The following is a 10,199-nucleotide window of genomic DNA, read 5'->3' as shown; positions in this document are numbered from 1 at the left end:
CAAAAGGATTTGCGTCGAGCCAATAAAGACGGGTCTTTCGTTATCTATGGGATACTTTCTTCAGTTTTACTATCAGTAATCGAATATATTCTTTCGCGACATACGGTGCGAATCGTAATTACTCATCGACGTTGATTTTTTTTTTAAAATAATTTTTCATTCACAAATCGTTCGAGTACCTAATTAAGAAATAGCCTATTTCGTTAAACACGTGTTTCGATTATTTTTTTATTCGCCGGCTTGTTTGATTGTGAAGTGAATTTAATCTAAAAATAATAATAATAAATTATGATTTTCGTATGAAAAAATACCTATTTTGTAATTTTTTTGTGTAATTGGTGAAGTGTCCTGTTGTGGCGGTGTTTTTATTTCGAGACTGATTTTTGGTAATTATTCGTCATTTTTTTGGGGATAAATTCAGCTTGAACTTGTACTAACAAGATGCGATTTGCGGATTGTGATGATTGGTGATGGTGTTAAGGTTAACGTAGTACGTCTACCTACTTACTACTTGTATAGTCTACTAATGATACTGGTGATTGATGCAATTAACCTATGAGTCAGCATGTTTACAAATAACGTATTATTTGAAATGCTTAAGCTTACCTTGTACATTTTTTTTTCATATTCCCACGTAGGTTATTGAAAAATTACACCATGAAATACATTTATGCTTTTCCTTTCATCTGAAAATCGTCACTCGTGTTCGTCGTTACAACATCGAATGCGATTAGCAAGTTTTTCACGTACGTTTGGATAATTTGCTTGCTTGCATCTGCGATGGGGAAAATTTTACCCGAGTTAATTTTTTCCACATATTGGCCATTATTGTCACCGACGATAATACGAGTACGAGTAAAATTTAATCATGTAGATAGGTATATACCTACCGAATAATGAAGTCAATCGATGCAGTGAAGTAATTTTTTTCACAACGATACTCAGTCAGTATAGGTATCTCACATATTCGATCAAATTACCCAGAACTCATTATGCTGGTCTCATTATCACGTACTTGTCGGAATCCTGAAACAGAATAAAGACATTACATAGAATATTAGGAATCGATGCATTTTTATGCGTGCGCTAAAAATTACATAATTGGGAACTCGAGCGAGCGAGGTAACTCGAGAAGAAATTATTTTTACGACTATCTCAGCCATTTGAATGGATCAGTTACTCGTAATCCTATCAAAGAAGAATTGCATAAGGTATACAGGAAAAAAACCAAAGTTTCAGACTTTCAAAAAAAAAAATTACTCGGCTAATTATCTCACGTGACTAGAATGTAGTACACATAATTTTGGAAATGGTGATCCATTTATGATGAATGAAAGGTAGACCTAAGGTAGGTATTTGTGAAGTGCCATCTGGTGTGATTTGAAAAGCACCCCGTATCACTTATAATTGCTTCGCTCGCTTTACATAATACCCCAGTGAAGTAATTAGTGCTGCGTCATTACTCATCGAGTATTCTACTAGACTGATTACCGATCTAGATTTCGAGCATAGCGAACAATACCTAACACTTATTAGGTTTATCTCTCGCGATCGCGAACATCGTCGATTAAAACAACAGCTGTAGAGTAATTGTTGATTTTAGGATGTTGAAATATGTACCTATTTGGAAAATAATATATTGAATTACATTAAAATACGTCCATCAACGGAAATTACCATCATCGAATTTGATACAGTGGAAGGATTATCTCATCGATAGGTAGATCAAATTACACCGGTCGCAAGGTTTACCACTTTTCACGTGTATTTGGATCAAAATTGATGAGTTGAGCAAAAATGCAAGATTAGATTTTTTTTTTGTTTTTTTTTGCAATGGAAGTACATTTTCCATCTTTTCAGTCTGTGAGCAATGTGACTCGTGATAAGATTATGGCATCATGCAATGAAAATCATTATTTTATTTTTGTCTCTTCATTAGATACCTACTTACGTAAGAACTCTTGATCTAGTAAGTACTTACTCGCTTAATTGGCATGTATTACTCGAAATAAGTGAAATTAAATTCGACGATGGGGGATGGTGAAGTAAAAAATCTTGAACAGGAAAAAAATACAAGACGTTCCTACATTTGAGAATTATTTCTGGTCCCTCCCCCTCCCTCCAATAATCTATCTGAAGAAGGAACAACTCGAGGTTATTATTCTTTCAACATTAATTTTCAAGCTTCTCTGGTACCCTGATTTGAATAGACAGGTAGGTACTTTAAGGTTTCAAATGGCTAAAATTTTGACTCGAAAATCAAATGTGAGTATCCGACAAAAATTTGGTTGCAATTTGAAAATCTAATTTTTAAGTTTTGGGATGATGGTTTCTAGATGACTTGAGGATCACCTCTTCTTCCACTCCCATCAACGCCAATAATTTGATTATTTTTATAATGTTGGTTAGAAACATCTTGAATTTGACAAGGATTTGAATTTACAATTATTTTTTACAAAATTTCTGTTTGAAATCAGTGATAATTACCTACTTAATAGAGCTGATAAGGTTACAAATAATTATAAATTTAAATTTTTTCACAAATCTCGAACAATTTTTAGTTATTAAAATTTTTCAGTTGTTTTAAAAGTTTTGAATTTTTTAGTAGGTAATTTTTTTTTAAATTGCGTCAAAATCAAGGTATTTTATCTTAATGAAGTTTTTCAGTGATTTTTTGATAATTTAAAAAAATCAAGAACTAGGTATTCACTTACACTGAACTTTTCATCACTTTTGAACTTTTGATTGCGATTTTTGAAACCATAAAAAATGGCTACAGTTTATTATTACAAAACAATTTTCAAGTCTTAAAAAAAATAATGATTAATTTATGCTCCTTTTTTCTCCATCCGAAATTCCTCACTACAACTAGAACATTGGAAAAATGATGGACTAGGGTTTCAAATGACTTTCATGGAAGATTACTTTCTCCCTTTGGACTATAGACATGTTAAGTGGTTCTTTTTTGTAAAATTAATCCCATTAAATGAGTCTGTCTTTTTCAAGTTCAAGTTACAAATTATCCCTTAGATTACAAAAAATGATAAGGGTCAAAAAAATTTGCTAAACTTAAGAAGAAATTCCATAGAACGTACGTGATTAAAATCAGCTAAAATTATGTAAAAATACCAAAATAGCATTAAAATCATCCTACTTATAGGCAAAAAACCCAAAAACTAATGGAAATTTATCGAAATTTAACAAAACCTGCAATAAATATGGTTCACCATGTTTAAAATGACGCAAAAATACTTGGATAAAAAAACATTAAAGGCATCAGAAATTACCCAAAATTGATAAAATTTCAACAAAAGAGCCTTTCAGGATAAGATGGTGAAATCCGCCCTTTATTCAATTTTGACTAAACTCACCCCAAATGTTAGTATGGATGTAAAACCAACCCAAAAAATTTTTTGGTCCGACCACCCTCCCCACCCGAGAAATGTCCCCATATGTGTTCAAAATCCAGAATTCTCGTTCTCCGAAGAGGGTGGTCCAAACATTTTGAAACTTTCACAAAAAATAGTCTCTAGGTAGGTGCGTGTGTGAAATTTTTTTTTTAATTTTTCATATTTGGGAGGGGGGGTTGAAAATTTCAAAAATTCGAAGAAAAAAACGGGGAGGGGGGCCTCTGCGAAATTTTCTCAGATATTTAGTTACACCCTAAGGTATAACATAAGTATATTTTTTTTTGGAACTCAAAAATCGATGCAACATGCTCAAAAAAATCAAAATCTTGCAAAAAACGTGTTTTTAACTTTTTTTTTTTGCCATGTTCACACTTCCGAAGTCATTTGTGAAAATTAAGCATTAGTTGTGAAAAAAATTGTGAAAACGTCGCAAAAATATTCAAAAAAATGACATAAGAACCCCATTAAAATTATTAAAAATTACCAGAAGTAGATGAAATTTCAGTAAAATTGCTCAAAAATTACCAAAAAACATTCATAAAACATGTTCGAAAATGACCGATAAAAAGGCAAAAAAACAGTTGAGATTATTTAATAAACTAAAATTGCATAAAAACATAAAAGAACAAAAATAGTTGAAATATGTTCAAAAAGACATAGACATACTTTTTCTATAAAAAATTACCAAATTCTAACGTAATTTCATCAATTTAGCCAAACTTGCATTAAAATTTTTACATTTAAAACATGCAAAAAAATCATAAAAACTCTTGTAAAAGCATTAAAATTATCAAAAATAATCAAAAATCGATGAGATTTCACAAAATTTTTTGCAAAGTTAGGTAAAAATTGCAAAAACATTGCCAAAACATGTGAAAAATGACAAAAATGGCACAAAATTTGTTTTTAAAAAAATGTAAAAAATTACATAGAAACACATTTTGGAAAAAAAAAACATTAAAATTATAGAAAATGAAAACTGATGAAATGTTATCACAATTTTTAGTAAAATTCTGTATAAAAATTGAATGAAACATTGTTAAAATGTGTTTAAAAAAGTGTAGAATAAAAATTAATTACCTATTCTTGTACAGCCCAAAATCAATTTTTCGATCTTCAAGATGGTAGAAAAGGATGTGGTGGCGGGGGGGGGCACAACTGTAAGTTTTGCTAAATTCTACATTTTGGGAATAAAATCCGATTAAAAAAACAACAGCAATTTTGTTTCTTTTATGAGGTAAATGTAGGTATATTTCCATACAAAAATTACGTTCAAGGTCACTCAAATTTTTAGAAAGGTGCCCATTTTTTTTTGTTTCTTCTTGAAACGTTTCAAGCCAACAATGGGTGAAAAATTATTCACACCTGAATTTTGATATTTTTGATACTTGAGTCAACTTCTTCATCGTTCACTCATATCTGAACATCGTGACTATGGAACCTCCCCAATCAGCTGCCTCCAGCCTTCTCTGTCTTCAGCCTGTCTGGTGCACTCCCTGAAGGTGAGCCCTGTAGCCTTTTTGATAAGGCCAGTGTACCTTGTGGGCAATCTCCCGCGCGACCTCTTTCTCTCTACTTGTCCCTGTACAGTCAGCTTCTCTAGGTTGTATTGCCACATTATATGTCCGAAATATACCGGGATCTTCTTTCTTATAATGGTGCTCAGTCTATCCTTCACACCTAGCTCATTCAGTATTGACACGTTTGTTCTTTTCTTGGTCCATCAGATTCTGAGCATTTGCCTATAGCAATATGTTTCAAATGCATCTATCTGGCTCTGATCAGTTTTCTTCGCTGTCCACGTCTCTGAGGCATACTGTGTGACCCGCTCTGACAAAATTGACCATTTCGACAAAAAAAAGTATCCAAAATAATGACATTTTTAAAATGAGTTTTAAGGGTTGAAAGATCAGATTCTTGAATAAAAAAAAACATTTTTTGAAATTTTGTCGAAACGGTCGATTTTGTTAGAGCTGGTCACATAATAGGAATATTGAGAATACAAGTGTTTATACAATTAGCTGATTCCGTGGCTTTTCCAGATTTCATAGACTTTTCCTACAGCTGTTTTTTTTAATCAATACACGCCTTTCTTATCTCATCTTCTGAACCTCCATTGTTGGTTATTAGGGAGCCTAAATATACAAAGCTCTAGGTACCACTTCTATTCCATCTTTCTCTTGCAGCTCAGGTTGGTTATCGTTTGCCCTATCTATTATCATCATCTTAGTTCTTTGATTTGTTCACCTTCAGACCCCTGGCTAGGCTAACTTGTTCAATCTTGCCCATGATCTCCTTCATGTCATCAATGTTTTCAGCCAGCATTGTGGTGTCATCTGCGTACCTCAGATTCAATATTTTCTTGCCTCCTAGCATAACTCCTTTCTTCCATCCCTCTAGAGCTTCCCTCATTATCCATTCTCCATAATGTGACCATCCGCAATAAAACCGACCTTTGGTGGCAAAAAATTGAAAAAAATTTTTGCAAATTTTTGTCAGCTAAACCATATTTTAGGGGACAAAAATATGCGAAAAAACATTTTTCCATTTTTGCCACCAATGGTCAGTTTTATTGCTGACAGTCACATATGCGTTGAACAGTATTAGGCTGAGGACTCATCCTTGTCTCATTCCTTTGCCAGTCTTGAAGTGATCAGGCAGGTCCCTTTCTACCTTTACCTGTACGTTGTTGTTTTTGTACAGGTTCTTCATCGGGTCTATCAAGTGCTTTGGTACTCCCATTAAGTATTCCAAGGTTTCCCCATAATATCTTCCACTTAACATTGTCAAAGGCTGTACTTTTTTTCACTACCTACAACATGCTCTGTTTACAATCTTGAAAACTATGTAAAAATCACCATCTACATAACTTTTGATGCTGTTCTACACAATTTTTAAAATGGGAACTCAAAAAAGAAGCTATAGCCCATTCATCCCCTCCGATTTTGGGTCAAGATTTGAAATTCAACTAAAGAAAATTGGAGCATGTTGTACATCTTGATTGATTTGTTTCTGGAAGTCGGTTTTTCGATTAGTCACCCCACCCCCTCCCCTCCCTTCCCCACTCCTTCCCTTCCAAAGAGTAAAAATCCAAAAAAGATGTTCCAGTAGTGTGACACATCAATTACTTAGTACGATTTCAAAACCGCTGATCGCGAATATGATTTTAGTTTTTCGATCAGAGCTTATCTTCATTCCTCTCCATCTCCCCTTTCATGGCGTAATTTTGCATTTTCAAAACATTTGCTCAATTTCTTCAATCATACACCTCGACTCTGAAAAATTTTCAACAATTCAGCCATGTTTTTCATTCTCCAATTCGGCAACACTATACAGACTACACCAAATACATAAACAACAGTACGCTTACTAGAATGGAACAAAATTGCACTACTACACCTTGTTACAATTAACCTCCATTTAGGAGGCTAATTTTTTCAGTTGTAGGTAAAAAGGTATACTCGGATATACCTACGTATTTAATTTCAACTAATAGTACATAGCTAGAGCTACTGGAAGAACCCTTTAATATAGATTTCTCTCATCGCCTCATTTCAATTATCAACGATATCCTAATTAAGTTCTAATTAAAGATATAAATAATCTCAACGTCGAATTCGCTACTTCTTTTGAAAACCTGTCCAGAACATGTACTGCAAGATGGATGGATAATTACGACAACGTAAGGTATAGATATAGTCTCGTAAATGCTCAAGTATGGTATAAGTACGTGTCGTCGTCGTCTTGGTCGATAAAATGTCTTTATTTTATATGTACGCGAGTATGTACGTATACTTCTATGCATAGGTTTTGTAATTTTTTTTATTAAACATTCCGATTCCGATCACCGCAAACTCGCTAGTATAGGTATGAGTACTTTGCGAAGTCGCGAGTCGAGTCGTCGGTGCTGTGGTCACGCTCGTACATTTTTATAACACTCGGTAGGTACTTTGCTTTCACGCGTGCAACTACGAGTATTATTTCAAAATGTCAGCAGACACCCAGACAGGGTTTTTTTTCCAAATGTAATTACGTAATGTTACAAATCTGTCATATTTTGTTTTTTTTTGCCTATACACGACCGTGTGTCTCTATCTCTTTCTCAGTTCGTCCGTTCGCATCACAACAGAATACCACGAGTATAGGATAGCAGAGCAAGAGCACTGGAGATACACTCGTACATCCATCCACAGATACGGGATCTGAATAAGTTAACAGCCTGAAGAAAGCTTAACATGCGAGGATAATTCATTAGATGCGAAACGATAATCTAATTGTAAGAGGCGTGAATGGATTTACTCGTAGTTGTAGTCGTAGTCGTAGTCGTAGATTTCATAAAAATCGTAGGTAATTAATTCCGCTAAAAAGAAACACTCGACGAGAGTTTGGTGCGGCGGCCGGCTCATCCAGCTCTTCAGTGTACGTTTACGTAGGTGCCTGGGTACCTGACTACCTGTATATCTTGCCTATAGGTTAATAAATGCCTAAAACCATTGGTAATAAATACGAATTTTTATGGAAAACTAGATTCGCCGATATGATCGCAGCGATAGGCGCCATTTCATGCGTGTATCGTTATAAAACGGTATTTAATGAGTGTGTAATTGGTTATTTTTTTTGGAGGAGATCGCCTCATTCGCCAGGTATCTACTTAAGAATAGAAGAAGTAGGATGGAAATGGAGCGTGGAGTAGAGAGAAGATTTCGATCTCGCGTGATCTCAAAATTGGTAATACTCGTAGTAGGTATGTAGTTTTTTTTTTTTGTATGTTTTTCACATATGTAAAGCGTTACGAGAGGTTTACAGGAAAAGTATCGAGTATCACTGTATCAGAATTAGAAAACGGTCACGAAATCGAAGTACTTTTTTGATAAATGGATTCGAAATTTTTACGAATCCTTCTCTCTTTTTCCAGCATCGGTGCAGTAAATAAAAACGAAATTTCGTAATTTTAGTCATCACGAGCCTTGATTCAAGTACCTACACTGTATTTATTACCGATTTTAAAGATTGAAATCAAAAGTGAACTAATTTATAACATTTTTCAAGTCATACCTTTAACTCGTTCGCTGACATAAAAACGTGAATTTCACAAAAGACTGAGTTCTTTCCCGAAAGAGTCAAAGAGAGGGAGGGGATGATGAGGAAGCTGATGATTAACGAGGCTCCAGCGATGACTCAATGATTAAAAACCGTCGGAAAAACTGCAATTTCAACGATGGAAAAAGGTAGGGAGAAGTTGAAGGATGAAAACCTTCAAAAAGCACATTTAGAAAACCCTCCGAATGTAAATGGCCAATTCCAACTCCCAGGTTAATTATAAGGTAGAATTCAACGATGACCCAAAAGTAAAAACCACATTAAAAAAATAATAAAAAATTCACAAAAATTCTTAAATTTTCAGAAATAGTCAACTAAACAGCTGAAGAAAATCTCTCCCCCCTCCACCTAATTCATCATTGACTCATAAAAACCGTCAATAACTTCTACTGATCTCAGAAATAGTTTTATAAAAACCGAAGTCCCAATTTTTTGAAATGAATTTTCTTGACTTTTTTTCAGAATTTTGAACTGACTTATTCAAATTTTATTACAAGTTGAAAAATACTCTAAAAATTTTTTTTTTTTAAATAAAAGCAGCTGAGATCTCTTTTTGTTTGGCATCCGAGAATTTCAAAACAATCCCAGAAAATCTATAAGTTTTTTTTCTTCAAAAAATGCAATATGATTAAGCTACATACATTGTGGTTCTGGGTACCCAATTAGTAATTACCAATGAAAAATCAGTTCGCCCCTTTTAAAAAAATTTCACAACTCAGGCAAAAATCTCAAAATTCTCAGATTCTTTCATGTTTTTCAAGTTCTACAAATTTTAACTTTTTCAACTTTGTTAAATGAAAAAAAAAAACAGTATTCCATGAATAAGAAAAACAAGTGAGGTCCTCAGGACCTGGCAACAGGGTTCCCCATTTTTGGATAAAGAATTTCTCTTTTTTAATTTTCATATGATCAAACAAAAGTAATTATTTGGGAATTGGATTATGTTTGTTCTACTTCATACTTATAGTAATGAAATGACGATCTGGTGATTCTTTTTTATATTACACATAGACATTATATTAGGTTCATTCAAGCACTCTAAATTTTCAGCAAAACTGAAAAACAAATTTTTGGTAACAACAGGGCGTCAACAGCGGACCTACTAATTTTGAAAAGCTGTTAGTTTGAAAATGCCATTCATCATCTACAACTTAAATTTCCATTTAGGTATTTACAAATTTTTGAAATCCTTCATTGTAAACACTTTCATCTTTCAATACCTATTTAATTTGAAATAAAAAAATAAAAAATTTTAAAGTAGAATTGGAATGTGCGGCTAATAGAAAAATTTATTGCATAAACAGTAATAATTGTTGGCTGATAAAAACGAAGTTGAAAATGCGTAGCAACGAGTGTTGTTGAAGAAACTGAAAAACACTAAGCACGTAAAAAGGTGTCTTATGGGTAGCGTAATACGCATCACATCAGACACCTTTCTAAATAACGCGGGGCGCTGAATTCTCAATAGCGATTTTAATAGGGTTCCCCATGGTGGGGGAACCCTAAAAATCAAAAGAGCTACCGAGCTACCAAGAATGCATCACCGAACCAAACTTCCAATCGAGTAGGAAGGTCAAAAAGAAGATATAATAAATTAAATTTTAGCTTTTTACTTTGACGCATTTATGAACGAGAAATTTTTCATTAAAAAAATAAATAATCGCAGTAACGTATTTTGAATTTGAGTAG

The 10,199-nt window shown here is 33.6% G+C and overlaps 1 protein-coding gene across 1 annotated transcript in view; it reads left to right on the top strand.

Moving 5' to 3' along the window:
- Window positions 1–343: 343 nt before the first annotated feature.
- Window positions 344–10,199, top strand: part of LOC135834959 (mucin-2-like) — a 46,887-nt gene continuing 37,031 nt past the window's right edge. Inside the window, exon 1 of the mRNA XM_065348966.1 lies at window positions 344–386. The gene's annotated coding sequence lies outside the window, so the exon portion shown is untranslated. The remainder of the gene's footprint in view (window positions 387–10,199) is intronic.

This window comes from Planococcus citri, chromosome 2 (genome assembly GCF_950023065.1).
Source record: "Planococcus citri chromosome 2, ihPlaCitr1.1, whole genome shotgun sequence".
Classification (NCBI taxonomy): domain Eukaryota; kingdom Metazoa; phylum Arthropoda; class Insecta; order Hemiptera; family Pseudococcidae; genus Planococcus; species Planococcus citri.
This window is presented reverse-complemented; position numbering and strand designations above follow the sequence as displayed.